Source organism: Myxocyprinus asiaticus, chromosome 27, assembly GCF_019703515.2.
Source record: "Myxocyprinus asiaticus isolate MX2 ecotype Aquarium Trade chromosome 27, UBuf_Myxa_2, whole genome shotgun sequence".
Classification (NCBI taxonomy): Eukaryota; Metazoa; Chordata; class Actinopteri; order Cypriniformes; family Catostomidae; genus Myxocyprinus; species Myxocyprinus asiaticus.
Window position 1 is genome coordinate 5,702,162 of NC_059370.1, and position 26,075 is coordinate 5,728,236.

The window sequence follows — 26,075 nt, forward strand, 5'->3', positions numbered from 1 at the left end:
GTTTAAAGCACTAAGCAAGTAAGATATACTCAATATATTTATAGCAACTTACCTGAATATTAACTCATCCAGTTTAATGGCACAGATGTTTGAAGGTAACTCTATTGCCCCCTTTGAGTACTGAGGTTTGTTCCCGCCACGGTAAAATAAGAACGCACATTAAGCATACTTAACCAGACCGCGCGTTGCCAATGCGGTGGGGAAGCGCTCGCATCGGTGTTCACGTACAGTACATATGTAGAATATGTTTCGTCTTTCAGTCTGATTGCGAAGAAAAGTAATAGCACACCTGTCCTCAAAAAGCTGCATGACTTCAGGTATCATTCATGCCAATTGCAAAAATGCCGCAGGATGAGTTATGCTCAAAATTTTAATCATTTTGTTCAAATCCCTAACTCTAAATATGGATAATAGTAATAGGTTTTTGATTCTGGCCTTAGCAAACACCACTATTTTGAATGTAAATGAATATCTGTTTTTACTCTTTGTGTGCTATAAAGAGCTTTGAGCTTCTTTTGCTTGAGTTTTTTTTTTTTTTTTTTTTATGGTCAGTGGGTTGTGGAATGTTCCCGCTCAGTGAAACAGAGCTGGGATCCCATGTGGTTGTGGTTTGGGCTCTGGGTTGATCGCTGAGCACTGGAGATGCAGGATGGAGGAAATTACAGCAGCTTCCTGCAATATGGTGCTTTTAGAGCCACCAGGTATACACACACACACACACACACACACACACACACACACAAACTATATTTATTACCATTACTTAAATCAAGCCTTCAAGTAAAACACACAAACCACACATACACATCCAGCATAACTGTACAAAACAGACTTGAAGTGCACATGCAAACATGAGCACACACACACATGTTGGTGTGGTTATCCTTATGAGGACTCTCCATAGACATAATGATTTTATACTGTACGAACTATAGATTCTATCCCCTAACCCTACCCCTAAACCTAACCTCATAAAAAACTTTCTGCATTTTTACATTTTCAGAAAAACTTTGTTTAGTATGTTTAAGTGATTTGAATTATGGAGACACTAGAAATGTCCTCATTAACCACATTTATAGTATAATACCCTTGTAATTACCAGTTTGTAACCTAAAAAAAAATTCCTAGTAAACCACTTAAACCCACCCACACACACACACCACATAATTGTACCCTGTGCAGGCTCAATGAGCGCCAGCACATGCACAAATATACATACAGAATATACGTTTCTTACTGTGCCTTTAGTGAAGCCAAATCACAGTTTAGATTTTAGAGTGTATGGTAATTGATTTTATTTGTTCTGTTTAATTGTGTGCTTTGTTAATGTTCTTTGTGAGTCTGGGTGAAATAATTAAACATTTATCAGCATACGGTTGCATTTATGTTTTAAGTCGACGTTTTCTTATCAGACTGGTCTTAAATGTAAAAGAGAAGTCCATTACAATTCAGTACCATTGAACTAATGATTCTGTGAGTTGCTCACTAAATTAATATGCAAACAACATATCATGTAATACATGAATAGAAATTCATCTTTAATTTATCAGTAGTTTTACACTCCTTTTTTACTTTTTCTTCTATACTTGAGTCATGCAATTTGATTTGTGGATTTGTGAGGTTTTTATTCTATTTTTTTTATTATTATCGCTGTCTTGTTGCTGTATTGTTTGTGCTCTGGAAGCTTCTGTCACCAAGACAAATTCCTTGCATGTGTAAGCATACTTGGCAATAAAGCTCATTCTGATTCTGATTCTGATTCTGAAAAGACTGCTCAGAGATGGAGCTCTTTTGCCATCTGCTGGTGACTTGCAGGAAGTGAACGAGTTGTTGAACATTACAGGTGCTTATTCTACGTGGTGTGAAATCTTTATTTGAGATATCAGTATAATTTATGTAAAATTATAAATATAGTCTTGTCATTGACACAATTTTTTATGAATTTTGTATTATTATTATTAATAATAATGTTTTACACTTAAATATCCTATATATTTATAAAATAAACATGAACTGGGGTCTTAAATTGTGAGACCACGTTAATTATCTGGGATTTGAAATCCAAACAAAGTTTTAGGATATTGAAAACCTTGAAACAAAGAAAAGTTATGATGTAAATGAATAAACAATATGAAAGATTCTGCACTGTTTATGGGTCACTGATCAGCTGTTAGCAAAATTGTGACATTTTGCGACCATGTTAATTCATAAGGCCATAAAATCCTTTCAGACTGAATAGTAAAATATATACATACATACATAAAACAGTGTGTGTGTGTGTGTGTGTGTGTGTGTGTGTGTGTGTGTGTGTGTGTGTGTGTGTGTTTATATTACATTGTGGGGACCAAATATCCCCCACAAGGATAGTAAAACCTGAGATCACCTACCTTGTGGGGCCCAGCCAGCGGTGCTCACGAGGAAATGGCTTATTAAACACACTAAACGATGTTGTTTTGAAAATGTAAAAATGCAAAAAGATTTCTGTGAGAGTTTAGGGGATAGAAATTATCATTAGATCGGTATAAAATCCATAAAATGAATGGAAGTCTATGGAGAGTCCCCACAATTATATAAAAACAAGTTTGTTTTTGTGTGTGTGTGTGTGTGTGTGTGTGTGTGTGTGTGTGTGTGTGTGTGTGTGTGTGTATCGCTTATGACACTGTGACGTGCACAGAACGGGGGCAGCAGGGGTGCGATCAGAAGGTGCCCTTTTGGTTGTCTAGAAAAAGGGGAGAAATGTAAATAAATTAATATAGATAAAAATAAAAATTAAGCGGAAGTGCCTTTAAGAACGCGCGCTACAGCAGATCTGGGGCAGATCCAATCGCAAGTGATCCTCCCTATGCCCTATACTCACTCCAAAGTGCAGAGCCCTTGAAGTGGGTAGGCTACTCTGAAGAAAACATGGCATTACTGTATGAATGTACCCTTTGCTAACAGTCTTGTGGAAGGGCCCTTTGAGAAAAGATTTTCTCACTTTCGTTTTGAACAAGATTTTGAGTGGCATCCCCTCCCGCAGCAGTGCCCTTCAAGGAAGCAATAAATGCAGTTTGGGATTTGACCCGTAACATCAAAGTGCCATTAGCTCAGACGAGTAACATGTCAGATAAAAAGTTCACTTCATGTATTGTGTTGTAAGTTCATCAAAAGAATAATACTCGATTGCTACCGCATTTCTGACAGTGCGCACCTGCAGTGTAGACAAATTTATTAATTATATCGGGAGCAATCGCATAGCTTTCAGCGATAGAAAGTCAATACGGCTTTCATAGAATATTGACATTAACTGAAGGAGCTGTCTGGTTCAGCCAAAGCCAGTTTGTTTTTTTGTTGAAAATAATTAGCCATTAGACTAATCACTTTCAGAAAAATACCATTAGGCTACCACAGTATCACAGCTCACTATACGCATATTACTTAGTCTCCGTAGGGCACCAAATCCCTAGGGGAGCACCATCATACCCTAGGGGCGCACCAGAAACTCCACCGGCTGCCCTTACTCGCATGTTACGTTATTCAAGGGCCCTGTAGCATTCGCGGAACACATCATCGCCCCGCGCTCGCACTTTGCTCGCCTTCGCACTGTGCACCACATTACCAGGGTAATGCCATGGTACTGAATGATTGATCATGTTCATACACTATATTGCCAAAAGTATTCGCTCACCCATCCAAATAATTGAATTCAGGTGTTCCAATCACTTCCATGGCCACAGGTGTATAAAATGAAGCACCTAGGCATGCAGACTGCTTCTACAAACATTTGTGAAAGAATGGGCTGCTCTCAGGAGCTCAGTGAATTCCAGCATGGTACTGTGATAGGATGCCACCTGTGCAACAAGTCCAGTCGTGAAATTTCCTCACTACTAAATATTCCACAGTCAACTGTCAGTGGTATTATAACAAAGGGGAAGCGATTGGGAATGACAGCAACTCAGCCACGAAGTGGTAGGCCACGTAAAATGACAGAGCGGGGTTAGCGGATGCTGAGGCGCATAGTGCCAACTTTCTGCAGAGTCAATCGCTACAGACCTCCAAAGTTCATGTGGCCTTCAGATTAGCTCAAGAACAGTGCGTAGAGAGCTTCATGGAATGGGTTTCCATGGCCAAGCAGCTGCATCCAAGCCATACATCACCAAGTGCAATGCAAAGCGTCGGATGCAGTGGTGTAAAGCACGCCGCCACTGGACTCTAGAGCAGTGGAGACGCGTTCTCTGGAGTGACGAATCACGCTTCTCCATCTGGCAATCTGATGGACGAGTCTGGGTTTGGCGGTTGCCAGGAGAACGGTACTTGTCTGACTGCATTGTGCCAACTGTGAAGTTTGGTGGAGGGGGATTATGGTGTGGGGTTGTTTTTCAGGAGCTGGGCTTGGCCCCTTAGTTCCAGTGAAAGGAACTCTGAATGCTTCAGCATACCAAGAGATTTTGGACAATTCCATGCTCCCAACTTTGTGGGAACAGTTTGGGGATGGCCCCTTCCTGTTCCAACATGACTGCGCACCAGTGCACAAAGCAAGGTCCATAAAGACATGGATGAGTGAGTTTGGTGTGGAAGAACTTGACTGGCCTGCACAGAGTCCTGACCTCAACCCGATAGAGCACCTTTGGGATGAATTAGAGCGAAGACTGCGAGCCAGGCCTTCTCGTCCAACATCAGTGTCTGACCTCACAAATGCACTTCTGGAAGAGTGGTCAGAAATTCCCATAAACACACTCCTAAACCTTGTGTAAAGCCTTCCCAGAAGAGTTGAAGCTGTTATAGCTGCAAAGGGTGGGCCAACGTCATATTAAACCCTATGGATTAAGAATGGGATGTCACTTAAGTTCATATGCGTCTAAAGGCAGATGAGCGAATACTTTTGGCAATATAGTGTATTTCATGATACTGTCATGGTACTCCAAGGTACTTTAAAAAATACCATGGTTTTACTATGACACATGTCATAAACATGGTCTGAGGTAATGGCACTACAGGGGCGTAGATTCCCCCCCAATAATCAAAACAAGCAAGTAGAACCCTATGTCACGCGCTATGTCTCCATGGCAACGCGCTCAACAAGCCACGTGGTAAGATGCGCGGGTTGACGATTTCAGAGGCGGAGGCAGCTGGGATTGGTCCTCCACCACCCAGACTAAGGCGAACCACTACGCGACCACGAGGACTTAAAAAGCACATTGGGAATTGGGCATTCCAAATTGTGAGAAAAAGGGGAGAAAATCCACAATAAAAAAAAAAATAATAATAAAAAAATAATAATAATATATATATATATATATATATATATATATATATATATATATATATATATATATATATATATATATATATATATATATGCAAAAGTTCACACTGTTAAGCGATAGCCTTTTTTGACCTCATCGGATCAGTCAAGAAATCACAGAAACAGTAAACAAATGTGATTGTTATATGGCCTTCGGCATTCTAAATGATGCCTGCAAACAGATCGAGGCACATTAGGGAAACGCTTCAAGTAACCGACACGCCGGTTTCCTCTCCATCGAGGGCAGAGAGGACGGTATAAATGAAGTATAAAGGAAATTATATGTTAATATTCCCAACATTCTGACAGTGCGATCCCTGTATGGGATATGTAATTGTTATCATATTTCTGAAATAGGCTATATAAAATACGTGTCTTTATTAAACTAAAAATGGACGGAAAGACACGTTTATGGGGGAAATAAATAACAGGTACATTGAGTGTCTTTTTCATCATATTTATTTTCATTTAAAACCAACAGAATTTAAATTATATCCACTTTATTAACAACAAAGCACTTGAACGTGAATCACGCGATATCTGTCTTTGATTTCGTAGCGGCTAATCCACTACGAGAAGTGAGAATTTTCCGACTTGACAGCACGTATTTCACTCCTCCACTGACTGCAGCCATCTACTCTCGTCTACCTTCAAAGCGAGTCGTTTGACATCTCAAACGAGCCTACTCCACAATACATAAAACTGTCAGAAAATAAACTCAGCAACTTTTGTGATAGTAAAACGCCACTAGATGTCGCTGTCGTGCAAGTCATCAGGCGTCTGGTGTTTATTCCATACTGGCGCTTTCCCTTACATTCGCATTATGTGCAGTCCTACACTAATTTATGCCATTAGCCTAATGCTAGTTATTTGACAATATTTTCAATTTATTAATCGAGTTTCTTGTTCTGCCAGCGAAGAGCAGGTAAGTAGTTTACGAAAAAAAAAAAAAAAAAAAAAAAACTTGGGGGTACTCTTGTGCTGCTGGTTTCATTTTCTCTGGAGCAGCTGTTCTCAAACTGCTCATCCAAGTAACACATTGACGTTCTTCTCGCGACAACACACTTCTGACGTCTAAAAGCTTATTGGCGCGAAATTACCATCGAAAGAATGCATGGAGATGTTGTCCGTTAATTAACAAACCAAATAGAGTTAATTAGCCTACAATAGACTTCACAAAAATGGACACTTGGTTAATGATGGGCAACTGAAAAGATTAGCTTTTTTTCTGCCCTGACATCATCCAAACATCGAAAATGGCTGAGAACTATTTATGAGTAACCGTCACAGTTTTGAAGAACTTAAGGCCCATCCACCACACTGAAGAAGGTAAACAACAGAACACAAGCAGAAAGTTAAAATGTTTGCAGGAATGGATTGAGAAACAATAAATGCAACTAATCATCCTTGTGGATTATTAGGCTACCAGTAACTTGCATGTATTTGTCAGGAAGTGCAATTGTTGCAAAAACACCTAACATAATGTCATCCATTCAGGTATAAAGGGAATTTACTCCAAATGGTGCCAAAACCAAAAAACATCCAGTGAGTGGCAGTTCTGTGGAAGGAAATGCCTTGTTGATGAGAGAGGTCAACAGAGAATGGCCAGACTGGTTCGAACTGACAAAGTCTACGAAAAACAGATAACCACTCTGTACAATTGTGGTAAGAAGAATATAATCTCAGAATACTATTCTAAGATGCGGATTGGCACTGTTCTGGTGACAAGAAGGGGACCGACACGATATTAGGCAAGTGGTTTTAATGTTGTGGCTGATCAGTATGTGTGTGTGTGTGTGTGTGTGTGTGTGTGTGTGTGTATAAACAGTTGAAGTCAGAAGTTTACATAAACCTTAGCTAATTACATTTAAACTCTGTTTTTCACAATTCCTGACATTTAATCGTAGAAACATTCCCTGTCTTAGGTCAGTTAGGATCACTACTTTATTTTAAGAATGTGAAATGTCAGAATAATAATAGAGAGAATTATTTATTCAGCTTGTATTTCTTTCATCACATTCCCAGTGGGTCAGAAGGTTACATCCACTTTTGTTAGTATTTGGTAGCATTGCCTTTAAATGGTTTAACTTGGGTCAAATGTTTTAGGTTGCCTTCCACAAGCTTCTCACAATAAGTTGCTGGAATTGTGGCCCATTCCTCCAGACAGAACTGGTTCCTCTACCACCTTCGGGTGTGCCCGCCCAGTCTGAGTCCGACGCAGAGCTGACTGCCATGCTTTCCCGGGCCACCGCGAGTGTCGGGTTGGACTGAACCCTCCACCCTCCCCTGAGCCCTCACGGCTAGATGATTTGTTCCTGGGTTCGGTGCGCCACTCACAGCCGCGCCCTCCCCCCCCCCCCCCACGGTCCCTTTCTTCCCGGAAGTGCACGACGAGCTGACGAGGTTGTGGAGGGCACCTTTTTCTGCCCAAACCTGACTTCCCAGTTCATCCGCTCTCACTACCCTCGATGGCGGGGCGGCCCACGGGTACGCGGAGATCCCTCAGGTGGATAAGGCGGTTGCAGTGCATCTCTGCCCGCAAAGCGCCGCCACCTGGTGGGATCGTCCGCCGCTCCCCTCCAGGGCCTGTAGGACTATGTCGTCTCTGGCGACTAAAGCCTACAGTGCCACGGGGCAAGCCGCTTCTGCCCTGCATGCCATGGCCCCACTGCAAGTACACCAAGCCAAGGCACTGAAAGAGCTGCACATGGGTAGTCCTGATCCCGATGTGATGCAGGAGCTGTGCTCGGCGAGCGACCATGGTCACGGCGCGAGCACTCAGGCAGGCGATGTCCACCTTGGTGGTCCAGGAGCACCACTTGTGGCTGAATCTGGTCGAGATGAGGGACACTGACAAGGCTCACTTTGTGCCTTTGTGCTATCTCCCAGATCGGCCTATTCGGCGACACCGTCGAGGACTTTGCCCAGTAGCTCTCCAGGCGGTGAAGAAACAGACTGAGGCGATACAGCACACCTTGCCCCGGCGCGGCTCAAGATCCCGTACCCCGTCTGCTTGCCAAGGGCGTCCTCCTGCGGCGGCGAAAGCCCAGGCTTCGCCACAGCCCGAGCCCAGTTCTCGGCCCCAGTGTAGAGCCCCCCACAGGATGCCGACGCCCCCCACCTCATGACCGGGCGCAATGACCCGGAAGGCTCCTAAACACCCCTGAGACGGACGACCCAGGGAGGGAGATGTCCGCTGCCACCATAGAGCTGGTATCCAGACCACTCCATCCCCCGGTGGAGGGCCAGGAGGTAAATCTTGTGTTCCATTTTGTTTTGTGTTCGCCGCACCCCGAACGGGCTTCGGTACCCTCATTTTAAAAAAAGAGCACTTTCCTCACTCCTTGGGTCACACAGTCACTGACTGGACACTGAGCACCTGCAACTTGGACGTCATGAATGCGGGCCCCCTGCCTTCGCGCGTCTGACCGCACCACACTCACACCCACGGTCAGGCGGTTGTGACGAGTTACGAGGACGGGCAAAAAGTCCCTCCTCCCCCGTCGCCGACCCCCCTAACTCTGGGTACATGGAGCAAGGTAAGTGCTTCGAGGGCCCCCTCAGCACAGCCACAAGTTCGAGACGAAGCAATGCTCCTCGACGTGGCGTCCCCTGCTCCCCCCCGCTGCGAGGGCCCACCCACAGGTACGTTAGACGCGATTGTCCCCATAGTGCCCCTCACCCAGAGCTTGGACGCATGGTTAGCGCTTTCCAACCCGTCGCGGTGGCTGGCCAGGACCATCCAACTCGGCTACGCGATTCAGTTCGCCAGACACCCGCCCCAGTTCAGCAGCGTCCGCTTCACCTAGATGCAGGGCAAGAACGCTGCCACCCTGCATGCGGAGATCGCGACCCTTCTGCGCAAGGGCGTGATAGAGCCTGTCCCTCCAGCTGAGATGAGGAAAGGGTTCTACAGCCCTTACTTCATTGTGCCAAAGAAAGGAGGTGGGTTGCGGCCAATCTTGTACCTGTGAGTTTTGAACCGAGCCTTACACTGACTCCTGTTCAAGATGCTGAAGCAGAAGTGCATTTTGGCATGCGTCCGGCATCAAGATTGGTTTGCGGCGGTAGACCTGAAGGACGCTTACTTTCACGTCTTGGTTTTACCTCGTCACAGACCCTTCCTACGGTTTGCTTTCGACGGCCGGGCGTATCAGTACAAGGTCCTCCCCTTTGACCTGTCCCTGTCCCCTCACGTCTTCACGAAGGTCACAGAGGCAGCTCTTGCCCCGTTAAGGGAAGTGGGCGTCCGCATACTCAACTACCTAGACGACTGGCTGAATCTAGCGCACTCTGGAGAGTTGCTGTGCGCACACAGGAACCTGGTGCTCAGGCACCTCAGCCGTCTAGGGCTTCAGGTCAACTGGGAAAAGAGCAAGCTCTCCCCGGTTCAGAGCATCTCTTTTCTTGGCATGGAGTTAGACTCAGTTTCAATGATAGCGCGCCTCGCAGTCGGTGCTGAACTGCCTGAAGTCATTCAGGCGGAAGACAGTGATTCCACTTAAACACTTTCAGAGGCTCCTGGGGCATATGGCATCCTCGGTGACGTGTCACGCAGCTCGGGTTGATGCATATGAGACCACTTCAGCACTGGCTTCAGACTCGAGTCCCGAGATGGGCATGGCGCTGCGGCACACATCGCGTGGCTATCACGCCGATCTGCCGCCATTTATTGAGCCCTTGGACAGACATTGTGTTTCTGTGGGCAGGAGTCCCCCTACAGCAAGTGTCCAGACGTGTCGTGGTCACCACAGACGCCTCCAAGTTGGGCTGGGGCGCCTGCGGAGGCTATTGCCATTGATCCGGGGAAATCATATGTTGGTCCGGTCAGACAACAAAGCAACAGTAGCATATATAAATCACCAAGGTGGCCTACGCTCTCGTCGCATGTCGCAAATCGCCTGCCATCTCCTCCTCTGGCGTCAGCAGCGGCTGAGGTCGCTGTGGGCCACTCATATCCCGGGAAGCCTCAATGCCACAACGGACGCGCTGTTGCGGCAGGCGACACTCAGCGGAGAGTGGAGACTCCACCCCCAGGTGGTCCAGCTGATTTGAATTGGATTTGGCAAAGCACAGGTAGACCTGGTCGCTTCCCGGGAATCATCCCACTGCCCACTCTGGTATTCCCAGAATACCAGCTGGCACACAGCTGTCCCCGGGGGCTGCGCAAATACGCATTCCCCCCTGTGAGCCTACTTGCACAGACCCTGTGCAAGGTCAGGGAGGACGAGGAACAGGTCACCCTTGTGGCGCCGTACTGGCCCACTCAGACTTGGTTCACGGATCTCACACTCCTCGCGACAGCCCCTCCCTGGCAGATTCCCCTAAGGAAGGACCTCCTTTCTCAGGGACGGGGCACCATCTGGCACCCGTGCCTAGACCTCTTAAACATCCACGTCTGGCCCTTGGGCGGGACGTGGAAGACCTATGTGGCCTACCACCAACAGTGGTAGACACGATCACTCAGGCCAGGGCTCCCTCTACAAGGCAGCTTTATGCCCTGAAGTGGCATTTGTTCGCGAGTTGGTGTTCTTCTCGAGGTGAAGACCTCCAGAGATGCGCAGTCAGCTGGAGGCTGGAGGGGCGGCTGTCCACGCCATAGCGGCACACCATGACGCAGTGGATGGTAAGTCCTTAGTGAAGCATGACCTGATCATCAGGTTCCTGAGTGGCGCCCGGAGGCTGAATCCTCCTAGGCCACCCCTAGGAGATCTCTCCGTGGTCCTCCTGGGCCTTCGGAGAGCCTCGTTTGTGCCGCTAGAGTCAGTCGAGCTGAAAGCCCTCTCTTTAAAGACGGCCCTACTGATTGTGCTCACCTCCATCAAGAGGGTTGGGGACCTGCAGGCATTCTCTGTCAGCGATACCTGCCTGGAGTTCGGTCCGGTAGACTCTCATGTGGTCCTGAGACCCCGGCCGGGCTATGTGCCCAAGGTTCCCACGACCCCCTTCAGGGATCAGGTGGTGAACCTGCAAGCGCTGCCCCAGGAGGAGGCATACCCAGCCCTGTCGTTGCTGTGTCCGGTGCATGCTTTGCGCATCTACTTGGATCGCACTCAGAGCTTTAGACGCTCTGAGCAGCTCTTTGTCTGCTTCGGTGGACAGCTGAAAGGGAACGCTGTCTCCAAACAGAGGCTTGCCCACTGGATCGTGGATGCCATCACTCTGGCATACCAAGCCCAGGCCGTGCCCGCCCCTTTGGGAATGAGACATTGTGTCCCTCTTGCCACAATGCGGTACTATCCGCTGAAATGGCCGGGACCTTTACTCGGCTCCTCAGCACAAAACCTGAATGAGTGGTTGCGAGCTAGCTCCTTTTATACCCGTATGTCCAGGGGAGTGGCATGCAAATTCCACTCACCAATTCTCATTGACCTTTTTTCAAAGATTAGAGGTGTTTGGGGCTCCCAAGGGTGACCCCTAGTGTCACTACATCGACACAACGTTTCATTCCCTCCATCAGGGAACGGAGGTTACGACTGAGTCAGGTTTTTAGGCCTCCTTGCTCGCACACGCTTCAGTTCTGCCCACAATTTTTCTATCAGATTGAGGTCAGGGCTTTGTGATGGCCACTCCAATACCTTGACTTTGTTGTCCTTAAGCCATTTTGCCACAACTTTGGAGGTATGCTTGGGGTCATTGTCCATTTGGAAGACCCATTTGTGACCGAGCTTTAACTTCCTGGCTGATGTCTTGAGATGTTGCTTCAATATCCACATAATTTTCCTTCCTCATGATGCCATCTATTTTGTGAAGTGCACCAGGCTCTCCTGCAGCAAAGCACCCCCACAACATGATGCTGCACCCCAATGCTTCACGGTTGTTGATGGTGTTCTTCAGCTTGCAAGCCTCACCCTTTTTCCTCCAAACATAACAATGGTCATTATGGCCAGACAGTTAAATCTGTGTTTCATTAGGCCAGAGAACATTTCTCCAAAAAGTAAGATCTTTGTCCCCATGTGCACTTGCAAACTGCAGTCTGGCTTTTTTATGGTGGTTTTGGAGCACTGGCTTTTTCCTTGCTGAGCAGACTTTCAGGTTATGTTGATATAGGACTTGTTTTACTGTGGACATAGATACTTATCTACCTGTATCCTCCAGCATCTTCACAGAGTCCTTTGCTGTTGTTCTGGGATTGATTTGCACTTTTCACACTAAACTATGTTCATCTCTAGGAGACAGAATGTGTCTCCTTCCTGAGCTGTATGATGACTGCGTGGTCCCATGGTGTTTATACTTGCGTACTATTGTTTGTACAGATGAATGTGGTACCTTCAGGCATTTGGAAATTGCTCCCAAGGATGAACCAGACTTGTGGAGGTCCACAATTTTTTTCTGAGGTCTTCGCTGATTTCTTTTTATTTTCCCATGATATCAAGCAAAGAGGCACTGAGTTTGAAGGTAGGCCTTAAAATACATCCATAGGTACACCTCCAATTCAGTACACCTCCTATCAGAAGCTAACTGGCTAATTGTCTAAAGGCTTGACATCATTTTCTGGAATTTTTCAAGTTGCTTAAAGGCACAGTTAACTTAATGTATTTAAACTTCTGACCCACTGGAATTGTGATAAAGTCAATTAAAAGTGTCTGTAAACAATTGTTGGAAAAATGACTCGTGTCTTTAACAAAGTAGATGTCCTATAAACGACTTGCCAAAACTATAGTTTGCTAATATGAAATCTGTGGAGTGGTAAAAAAAAAAAGAGTTTTAATCACTTAACCTAAGTGTATGTAAACTTCTGCCTTCAACTGTATATATATACTGGTGGCCAAAAGTTTGGAATAATGTACAGATTTAGTTGTTTAGGAAGGAATTTGGTACTTTAATTCACCAAAGTGGCATTCAACTGATAACAAAATATAGTCAGTGCATTACTGATGTAAAAAAACAGCACCATCACTATTTGAAAAAAGTCATTTTTGATCAAATCTAGACAGGCCCCATTTCCAGCAGCCATCACTCCAACACCTTATCCTTGAGTAATCATGCAAAATTGCAAATTTGGTACTAGAAAATCACTTGCCATTATATCAAACACAGTTGAAAGCTATTTGGTTAATTAAATGAAGCTTAACATTGTCTTTGTGTTTGTTTTTTGAGTTGCCACAGTATGCAATAGACTGGCATGTCTTGGTGTCTTTGGCGAATAAAAGTTCCAATTTCTTTCCATAAGAGCAAAATCTGTACATTATTCCAAACTTTTGGCCACCAGTGTATATATACATACATGCATACATACACACACACTATATATATATATATATATATATATATATATATATATATATATATATATATATATATATATATATAAAACCATAAAATAGGACCCATTTAAAGCCTCAAGATTGAGTGTAAAGTAAAAATAAATACATAATTAAAGAAATACAATTTTATCATTTTTATTAAAAGGCATATTTTTTTCAGGTCATGTGGTGCAAAGTAAACTTCTTTATATTCTAGATTCAAAACTCAAGGTATTTGTAAAAAAAATAAATAAAAAAAAAAAGAAAGAAAATGTAAAAACGTTTGTGACAGCTTTTTAGAAATGAATGTTGTGTAAAGTCAGTCATTATTTTTCAAACATTTGTGAAAACAATTTGGACTCAAAGATTACATTTCTATGAACTTGACACATGTTTTAAACTATATTTTTAAAAGATTATTTTTATCACCTCACCTTGCTTCTAGATTTATTCTGTATTCTAGGGTGATGGCTAAATATGTATATCTGAAAAATGCATGCATACACATTTAATTACTTCAGGGATCATGCTAATGTGGTTGCTTGATGTGTTTTAGAAGATGTGTGAATCTTTCAGGTAGTGGCAGGAAAATTATTATTACTTTCTGTACTCTACATTTATTCATCACTATGCTAACTCTTAACTCATGAAATGCATTACACAAAAAGAGCTAAAAATGTGTGGCATGAACAAAAAGATACAGTGCCACGTAATTTTTTAAAAATGTGTCATTCATAAACAAAGAGCTCGTAAAAACATCCCACATTATATTCAGCTTGGCTAATTTGACAACAAAGTTGCATTGCCAATATTATCTCCCGTTAGTGGTGTGTACTGTATGTAAAGACAGGTGTTCCACTTTGGTGTTGTCCAGCACATCACTTTGATGTTACTTTCCTTACGACTTATTCTCAAAATAGTACTCTTTATTCTCATAATTTTTACTTTATTCTCAAAACAGTGCAACTTTGATCTAATAAAGCTGACTTCATTTTCGAAATTTTGACTTTATTCTTGAAATATTACTATAATTCTCAAAATCTTAGATTTATTTTGTATTTTTTTTTTTACATGGCACTAAACGTATTATATACATTTCATATTCATTTTTATAGGTATGCTCTTTTCTTTTTATTTGAAATGCCTTATTGTTTTTTTTTTTTTCAATCTTTCCTAATCAAATAAATAAGAAAAAAAGAAAAATAGAGAAAATGCATCAGAATTAATATAAAAGTAACATATTTCACAGTGAATACGCAACTATAATTCGTAGCAACTCTTTCCCATAATGCATCTGTTTTGGGACTTTTGAGGCCCAAAGGCAGTACTTGACCTAATAAAACCTTTTCTGGAATTTTCCCCCACAGCCTCACGGAAGAATCCCATAGGAGCAGCCAGCTTTTGTAGAGGGACCCCCATGAATGTAAACGCAATATGGTCACAGCTTGGCGTGAGGTGGGGTGGGTTTGTTTTCAAATACTTAATTCAGTTTGTCACCTTCATTCAGGGGGTTCTGAGTGCCCTAATTTGTGTTAATAAGGGATAATAAAGTCATAGTCCCTCATATTAGTGCCAGGGGAGGGCAAGAAAAAAAGAAGGTGGGGCTGACTGCTCTCTTTTCTTTCCACCTATCCATTGTTGCTTCTTTCCGTCAAACCCAGAAAGCCTTGATGCTTGATCCCTGGTTCTGTCCTCCCATGTGACTTGCCTCCATTGTTCCTCTAATTAGATCTCTTTTGTTAGGTTAGTGCCGACGCCATCTGCTCTGCTGTCAGGAGCATTGTTGGTCTTGGGTAGGGCATTGTCCCGGTGAGTCCCCCGCTCACCTCTCCCCACAACGGGCTACAAAAGAGCTGGCGTGTCCCTGACTCTTTCGCATAAGGGCCCTTTCACACTTGATGGAATTAGGAAGAGATTGATGTCTCTGTGCTCAGAGGAGACCATCAGATATATGTAGAATTGCTAGCAGGACAAGCAGAGCACCTTATTGTGAAGGACTACGCTGAGATCTTCACTTAGAGAGAGAGTGTGTGTGCGAGAGGGGTTGGGAACATTATTGTAAGCTGTTGGCTGGTCATGTTAAAGAAAACAACAGTTAGACCTCGTGCCGCATGTGTCAGCTGTTGTATTGGATAAACTAAATGTCAGGAAGTCTTTTGAGCTGTCTAAACATTGTTGTCAGAGCTGTCAAAACTTGTGTAAAAGTGAGGTCAGAAATCTCGCTTGAACATGAGAAACGTGCTTAAATATGTCCTGTATGAAAAGCGAAGAGCTGAATTAGCCCCTTTCTCTGCATTATGTTTAGACGTCTCAGTGTATACGCAACCGTCATTTATTGTGGCAAATCAATACAACACTTCCAGGCATTGCTATTAAAGGGTTAGTTCACCCAGAAAATTAAATTTATCTCATCATTTACTCACCCTCATGTCATCCCAGGTGTGTATGACTTGCTTTCTTCTGCAGAACACAAATTAAGATTTTTAGAAGAATATTTCAGCTCTGTAGGTCCATACAATGCACGTGAATGGTGACCAAATCTTTGAAGCTCCAAAAAGCACATAAAGGCGGCATAAAAGTAATCCATACGACTCCAGTGATTAAATCAGTGTCTTCAGAAGTGATTTAATAGGTGTGAAGAAACAGATCAATATTTAAATCTGTTTTACTATAAATGTCCACTTTCAAACAGCCCTTCTGTACATGTTCACAAGATGACTGAAAGTGGAGAAATATTGATCTGTTTCTCAGCCACTCCTATCATATCACTTCTGAAGACATGGATTAAACCACTCGAGTCTTATGGATTAGTTTATGCTGCCTTTATGGAGCTTCAAAGTTTTGGTCACCATTCACTTGCATTGTATGGACCTACAGAGCTGAAATATTCTTCTAAAAATCTTCATTTGTGTTCTGCAGAAGAAAGAAAGTCATACACATCTGTGATGGCATGAGGGTGAGTAAATGATGAGAGAATTTTTATTTTTTGGTGAACTATCCCTTAAAGGTTTACAAATATAAAAATATATGAAAATCTCTTTAACTGTTACAATATTCAGGCACATTAGAGGGATTTTAGAGCGGTTATGGTCTGAGAATGTTGTGGGATGTTGGTCTACAGTCTGTAGGTGGCAGTGTGGTCTCGCCCACTTTTGTTACCAACATACAGCTTGTGCAACAAGAACTGACCACAGAGGTACTGTACTGAAGGACATGCAATGTAAACAGCTTTTAGTTGAGAAATGTGTGATGCACGAGAGAATGGAATAGAAACAGGAAGCCAGAGAAGGAGTGAGGTGGAATAAACCGCTGTGAACATGCAGGGAAGAGATGTGATAGTGTCAGATCCATCATGTTTGCTGTTGTATAAGTCACATCAGATCATCTAACAACATTTATACAGATCTTATTGAGAAATGTCATCTAAAGGAAGCAATATTTGGCACCTTAATGTGCGAGACATTTTTAGTTTAAAAGAGGCCAACGGGTAATGAAGGTTTCTGAATTTCATGATTTAAAATTATGCGTAAACTCAACGGGGCACATTTAACTCTGTGTTTTTCGGCTTGTCTGTTCTCTAAAGAACAAAAGAAGAAGAAAAAAAAACATGTAAGTGGGAGTGTTTTTATGTTGTCATCTCATTGTGAATAAAGACTTTTAGAGGACCATATCAGAATGGTGTGACAATTCAGCTCTTGATTGTGGTGTAACCTTATGGTGTAAAAGGTTTTTGTTAGGGGAGGACGATATGTTTTTTCCTTAACGATTCGGTTCAAGATGACGTTCATGATTCTAAATAATCTCAATTCGATATAATAACACTTAAATGTCAAAGTATGAAAGAAAATTGTGTTTTTTTATGTTTGAGCAAAATACACATTATAATTTCTCATCATAATAAAGTTCTCTAATACAAAATATACATACTCAAACAAATAAACCTGCAAAATAATTGACTACATTTAGGCAGATCAGGTGCAGGTCAAGCAATAGAACTAAACAGAACTTGTCCTGAAAAATATGATGGGTTGCAATCAATACTTATATAAAACATGCAAGGGACAGCATGTTTTTCCCTATAGCATTTTTGCAAGGAAGGGGAAAAAAATAAAATAATATCGTATGTGAAAGTCAAATATAGTGTATTTTAATTTTATAATTTGTTATAATTATTATAATTGCATATTAGCTTTTAAAATAAATAATAATAATAATAATAATAATAATAATAATAGTTATTAAATATTACCAATTCACTTCCATTGTAAGCAAATGTAACCCAGATAAAAAAAAAAAAAAATAATGATTAAAAAAAAAAGTGGGGACACGAATCATAATTAATTTTTTGTGGAAATCAACATTATGCCATAAACACTGTTGATTGAGCTTAACTTGTATTGAACCTGGAATATTCTTTTAAAGAGACTGAAAATTGAGACTCTAAATTGATGCTGAAAGAGTGATAATAATAAAAATAAAAGTACATCCAGGACCTTGAAAATCACTTCTGTAAAATATTATATTATTAATTAGATGGGAAATGAGTGTGATGGGAAAGGAATGGTTTTAATTGCATTCAAGCACACTCTCCATGCACAACACACAGAAAAAGGCAGACAAATTCAGCTCCATCTATTCTGTAACCTGTTCGAAAAGAAAAAGAAACAAAAATCTCTTGCAGATTTTACCCTTGGTTGACCATCACTCCCCCCCCCCCCACTAGTCCACTGCTCCACTGCTTGCAGGGTTAAAATAAACGCTAGCAGTGAACCATATTGCGTTCCCTCCTCTAATCTCTCCTTATTCACAGGCGCGTAATTGGTAGTCAATTTGCACTCCCCCTTCACCCATTGTGTTGTATTTCCCTCTGACAGAGTGCGGAAGATAAATGACCGAACCGTGCCAGAGGGACTGCAGCTCGCCGAACACAGGCACCCTAAATTCATTACGCCAATTTCCTCTTGTCTTGCTCTCCAAAAGCGAATGAGGGAGAGAATAAAGGAATGAAGATGAAGAAAACAGTCAGATGGTCTTTGTAAATGATGGGGAAAAGAGAAAGGAAGAACAGACGCAAAATGACAGAGGGGAGTGTTACTTCTTGAGCGCATCGAAGGAGAAACTGTTTGAACCATTTTGACAATTAAAGATTTATCACCCTTTTTCCAAGATGAACGACAATTAAAAGGAATATTCCGGCTTTTATACAAGTTAAGCTCAATTAACAGCACTTGCGGCATATCGTTGATTTCCACACACACACACACACACACACACACACACACACAATCAACTAATACCTCCTTTATTTTAAAAAAGCAAAAAATTGCATTAACAGTGAGACACAATGAAAGTGAATGGGGCCAGTACATTAGCATTAAAATATACTGTTTCAAAAGTATAGCCACAAGATGTTACCATTATACATGTTCATAAAACAAGAAAAGAACGGCACACTGCTATAAATGCTCCCGTATAATTTAATAGAAAAGACAACAATAATGTTTCGACCAGTTGGGTCTTCGTCAGGCAGTAAAAAACATCAGGTATTGAAGGCCTATATAAATACTCACACCTGACAGTGGGTAGCAGACAAGCAAACAGTTATACAATGATGACATACAAAGTCAGTTATCCTATCTAAAACAATCAACAGTGACCTACAATAAAGATCACACAACACCACCAATAATACCAATCTTAAAAGACTAATATCACAGCATCAACAATGTATTACAAAGGCAAATGAAACTTAGCAATTAACATTATAAGTAGAAACAAACATATAACCGAACATTACACTTAAGCAAGTTATGTTGCAAACAGGTTCATAATATTTAAGCAGGTGAAGCATACAAAAACTAAAAATAACAAAAATAATATCAAATACATTTCACAGAAAAAGTATTAAATCAAAATCTAAATGAAGCCCTTTTGGACGGAGGGCATTGAGTGTATAAATATAAAACGCCTCTCTCTGTAAGAGGAGTTTGTTGACGTCACCTCTACTTCTAGATGACTTAACCTGTTCAGTTCCTGTGTATCGAAGAGTAGACAAATTATGCTTGAACAGCAATGTTCAGAGTTTTTTGATCATTTAGTCGAATGTTGCTTCTATGTTCAGCATTATGTGTTTTTAAACTTTCCAAAGCAAGCCAAACCACACAGACACTTTATCATATAAATGACATTTTTGGTATTACATGAAAATACTTTTTAGTTGTTTACCCAAATGAGGATGACTAAAAAAATGACATTTTGTTGTGAAATTACATTGGGCACATTGTCCACATCTATAGTTGCCATCAGGGACAGAGAGAAAGGAGTGTACCGAGCTTTCAGGTGATTGATCAGCCCTAACAACAAATTGCTGTATATTGGGTGCACGCTTGTATACTATTCATGGAGGATCCTTACAGAAACTATTCATTACAGGATCAGAGCTGAGCATAAACCAATTTTTACATACAATTTGTTCAAATCCTTTACCTAAAGGAGAATATTGAATTATACTGGACAAGCGATTGTTTTTAGACTCAAGTCGTTTTCTGTTGAGGCATTCGTTTTGATCTGTATTTTCAAACAGAGCAGAGGCTTTTTTTTAATCCAGCTGTGTGCATATCCTCTTTCCTGGGGCCGGTTGCACCAGCTATATGTAAGTTAAAACTTAGCCTAGTTGTAGTGTAAATGGACACTAAGCCACAATTTATGCAGTACTAAATATGTGAGCGTTGCACCATTAAACATAGGTAAAACAACCCTACGTATGAACTAAATATTTACAGAAGCCTCCGACTAGGAGTAACGGATGGAATAAAAAAGCAGTCTCATTTAATGAAATCAATGAGCTCGTGTTTTGGTTGACAGGCTTCAATCCTTTCGACATATATGATGATGATGGCATTTACACTCATTTACATTTACGGGAGAAAACATTATGTAAAACACTTACTACTTCAGCATGAAACCGATCTAATGGTGCACTTTCCTGTGTACACCACCCGGTGTCAAGTTTCAACATATATGAAATAAGATATTAAAATGAATAAATGTCTATTTTTCCTGCTTGTTGTATTAGTATTTATTTATCACCCCTTATTCATTTTATATACAATTACTGAATATTGTTATTTACATAGGCTAAATATACCATTAATGGATTCTTGTTTTATTACGGATCGTATTTCAAAGGGTATATAATTTATTACAGCTGACAGTTACATGAGCAAACAAGGTTTGAACATCAACCGTAAACGTTGTATTATGTGACTATGCATTACTTTACGGAGAGCTTACGACCTACTAGTTAAGTCTTGCCTTAAGAACAGGTGGTGCAACCAAATTAAGCACTGACTTAGTTACAAACTAACTACTAGTTGCTAAGCCCTTAGTGTGAACTTTACGCCTTAACTTAAGTGAGACCTTACGCGCAGCTGCTGCAACCCTACACTGAAACCTATGGGTCAAATCAGTACATTGTTTTTTATATGTTTCCTAAGAACTACAAATGCGACGTATTCTATTGAACTGGCTAATCGGAAGACTTCTCTTCAAGCGTGTAGGGTGAAAACTATGACCATGTAAAATTGCATTTTATCATTTTATTATATTTTCATGTAATACAAAAAATGTCATTTATATGATAAAGTGTCGGTATGGTTTGGCTTACTTTGGAAAAATAAACAGAGTTTAAATACACATAATGCTGAACATAGAAGCAACATTCGACTAAATGATCAAAAAACTCTGAACATTGCTGTTCGAGCATAATTTGTCTACTCTTCGATACACAGGAACTGAACAGGTTAAGACATCTAGAAGTAGAGGTGACGTCAACAAACTCCTCTTACAGAGAGAGGCGTTTTATATTTATACACTCAATGCCCTCCGTCCAAAAGGGCTTCATTTAAGATTACTTTTTCTGTGAAATGTATTTGATATTATTTTTGTTATTTAGTTTTTGTATGCTTCACCTGCTTAAATATTATGAACCTGTTTGCAACATAACTTGCTTAAGTGTAATGTTCGGTTATATGTTTGTTTGTATGTTTATGTTACTGGTTTATACTTAATTTACTTGAATATCTTGAATCTACATATAATGTTAATTGCTAAGTTTCATTTGCCTTTGTAATACATTGTTGATGCTGTGATATTAGTCTTTTAAGATTGGTATTATTGGTGGTGTTGTGTGATCTTTATTGTAGGTCACTGTTGATTGTTTTAGATAGGATAACTGACTTTGTATGTCATCATTGTATAACTGTTTGCTTGTCTGCTACCCACTGTCAGGTGTGAGTATTTATATAGGCTTTGAATACCTGATGTTTTTTACTGCCTGACAAAGACCCAACTGGTTGAAATGTTGTTATTGTCTTTTCTATTAAATTATTCAGGAGCATTTAAAGCAGTGTGCTGTTTTCTTCTTGTTTTTATTTTTTATTTTGTCAATTTTTGATTGTGCACCCGCCTCAATGTTTGGATGTGTGCATAATACTTCTCTTTACCATTATACATGTTTAATGTGATTACATTGCTTACATCAATTAAATATTTGAGTTGTCATGGTAACAACGTTGTAATATCAGATATAACTCAAACCAGACTTTAGCAGAGATAGACCACTGGTATTATTAAAATGAAAGGGAGAAATTGGAATGCCCAACAGATGTAGAAAAGGGAGTCTTGCAGGTAAAAGAGCCAATAAGCTTTTTGATACAGACATTGCCTGTCAGTCAACTCATGAACCAGCCTGTAAAGATCTGAGCTAAAGAAGCACAATTTATGATACCATTGTTGTCAGATTTTTACTGCTGATTATAAAAAAAAATTATTGGATCATAATCTTGACCAACTGTTTTAGAGATTTCAGTCTTTCCACATTCAAGTGGATAGGAGCTGTACTTTTATGCCGCTTGTTTACATTGAAAATAGCTGCCCGGGAGTGTTCCAAAGATGGACGCTGAGTGAACTGACTTACTTTGAAAGGGACTTTGCTTTAAATAAAATTGTTTACTAACCTAATCTATCACACTAATATCATGTTAACCTGTATAAAGTTTGTCTTATTGCTATACTTTATAAAAAAAAAAAAAAGAAAAAATTGTATTTTAGTTTTTATGGACCGGCCTTATTTTAACCATTATATATATATAAAATAAACAGGGGTCACATTTTTTTTTTTTTTTTTTTTTTTTTTTTTTTTTTTGTGGTTCTCACCTCTTTTGTGGAAAATTTAACATGTACCGTTAAAGATGTGCTACAATAAAAAAAAAAAAAAAAAAAAGATTTTTCCTCAAGATTCTGCTTTATTTGGAAATAAGTCAAATTACGGAAGTTAAATATGTTGTTTAACATCAACTGGTGACACTTAAATTCTCTGAAATCATGATACCAAATGTCCTAAAGGCCAGAGTCAAAGCCTTGAATTTCATGCGGGCAGCTACTGGCAGCCATGGAATGAAATCAATAGTGGGATGACTTGAGCTCTCTTTGGTTGATTGAAGTCCAGATGCGCTAAAGCATTCTGGACCATCTGCATTGGCTTAATCATGCTGGCTGGCAGACCGGCCAACAGGGCATTACAGTAGTCCAATCTTGAAATGACCAGAGCTTGGATCAGGAGATGTGTAGCATATTCAGGCAGGAAAGGTCTGGTTTTCCTGATGTTGTAAAATGTGAACCTGCAAGACAGTTGTTGAGATGTTGGCAATGAAGTTAAGCTGGTCATCCACCACCTTTCCCAAGTTCTGGGATGTCTTTGTTGGCAATAGCATAGCTGAACCAAGATGAATAGAGAGGTTGTGGTCAACAAACGGATTGGCTGGGATGACGAGAGATTCTGTCTTGGCAAAGTTGAGCTGTAGGTTACATTCCTTGTCAATAGATGTTTTAGTGCTGTGGGTGGAATTTTCAGACGGTCCCTTACAAGCACTAGTCAATGAAAGCCCATTGGAGCATTTTTAAGCATAATTCTCCAGCTACAACAAGCACTGACTGTTTGAGTTCAATGTTTTATGCCTGTATGATATAGTCATACATTCTTTAACCTAATTGTGCTAATGATATCGCCGTGAAATGGTTGGCGCCAGAAAGTGCGGGAGGAGAAATCGAATGTCAAACGAAGAACGAGCCAAAAACTTCTGGAGATAAGGTAGAAGTTTCAGTGTTAGTTTCACATCTTTGGACATGCCAGCTCCAGTTCTACATGATGTGAATTATACGTGCTGTTGTAAATGTAAGTTAAGTTACTTTTATAGTGCAATTTCCCATGTTATGATCACAAAATCTGATTTTCTACCTTATTGAATGCACCTGAGCCCAACTTGTTAGAGATTGCTCTAATAGGCAATCATTCATTATATATATATATATATATATATATTGTATGTATAGCCTACATCTGTTGGGTTTTCATTTCTCAAACAACATACAGTGCACTTATGTTATTTATAATGTGGTATTTTTCCACCATCTTTTATTTAATGTTTTTGCACTGTACAATGCAGAAACAAGACAAATGTAGTGCAACAAGTTTGGCAAAACAAACAATGAAGTGACTCTGATGAAACGGCACACAGGAACAGATGTAAAGAAACAGGTATGAAGAAGCAGTAGCTAGCATTATACAGGGCCACACTGCACCGGAAATGGCAAATTTATTATGAATACACTTTAAAATGGGGGCCTGGGTAGCTCAGCAAGTAAAGACGCTGACTACCACATCTGGAGTCGAAAGTTTGAATCCAGGGCATGCTGAGTGACTCCAGTCAGGCTTCCTAAGCAACCAGTTGGGCTGGTTGCTAGGGTGGGTAGAGTCACATTGGGTTAACCTCCTCATGGTCGCTATAATGTGGTTCTCGCTTTCGGTGTAGCATGTGGTGAATTGTGCGTGGATGCCGTGGAGAATAGCGTGAGCCTCCACACTTGCTACTTCTCTGCGGTATTGTGCTCAACAAGCCACGTGATAAGATGCGTGGATTGATGGTCTCAGGTGGAGGCAACTGAGATTCGTCCTCCGCCACTGGGATTGAGCCAAGTCACTGCGCCACCACGAGGACTTAACGCACATTGGGAATTGGGCATGTGAAATTGGGGAGAAAAGGGGAGAAATACCCCCCCCCCCCCCCAAAAAGAAATTAATACACTTAAAACCTAAAATTGGAACTCTTTATAAACAAACCCCTTAAAGCCCAAATAAATGCTTTACCTTCCGTGAGAAAAGCTCTTATACACTAAGCTCATCACATCAACGCACTTCAACCTAATAGTATATACAGATTAATATTAGTACTGTTGGGTTCAGGCGCAAGAATAAAAAGCAAATGCCTAACTCACCAGAAGAGAGAGAACAAAGCTGCAGAGTTGATCCTGCAAACGCAATGCAAGAGAAGCATTAAATAGTTTACAGGGAAAATAACAAACACGACGTCCTCTTTATGAACACCATTTGTCAATCAAATACTTATCATGAACCAATCACAAGGGAGAGGCACACGTGCTCAATAACGGAGAATTGAGCTTAATATTAGCAACAGCATTCTCTTACAAGAGGCGCACACAAAGCGCGCTCAGTAAGGAATGTGCAGACACTGACAGACATAATAATGATTAAAAAAACATATTAAAGCCATCTTATTGGTCACTTATAATTACAATGCATGAAGGAAATGGTGTCCATTTACAAGACATGCACATGCTAATTATAGCCTACCACTTAAATTCTAATCTAAAATCGTGATGTAGCCTATCATTCATTTTACCCAAGAATTTTACTGCATTAGTCATTCTAAACAACAGCATGGCAACAAGTTTGTGGGTAAAACCAGATTGTTAGGGTGTATTGACTAATTGAAACATTTGTCATGAGCCTGTTTATACTATTTTAAAATTAAAATGTAACATCTTTTTACTTAAATTTGGTGAATCTTTTGTTGTCTATAAAAAAAATAATTGCATGTCCACAAATATTAAAACCACAAATTATGTTTTGTGATACAGTACGGTAGCTTGCCTGTATCTCTCGCCCACCTGGTTCACCACTTGCGGATGAAGTCTTCATTCTTCATACAGTAAATTCACTCCTGTGTTTATAATGCCTGGGACATGCGGCACTCATAATTGCAGTCGAGTCAAGTGTGCACCTCCTGAAAATTGATATATGCCAATATATTTAGTCACAGAAAGTGGGGAAAAACATTAGTAATGTTTCAACCATTGTACAAATGTGCCTGGTTTTGTTCCTGGCATCAGATGTCATAAACCCGCTCAAACACTAATCTCTGTAAGGCCGAGTAGCCTGCCAGAAACAACTTGGGACACCTTTCTCCAATCACGTGAAGTTTCAGGAAGTAAAAAATAAATTAATTAATAAAATGGATACTGCATTAATTGCACTTTTTTTGTTTTAACATGTTAAACAAAAAAATATTAATCACTGAAATTAAATTTCCCGGTTCTAATAGATACATACAGTATGTAGATACAGATATATCTTTGTTTTCTTTAACCACAAAGAAAGCTTAAAGCATGCATACACACTTTTTTTT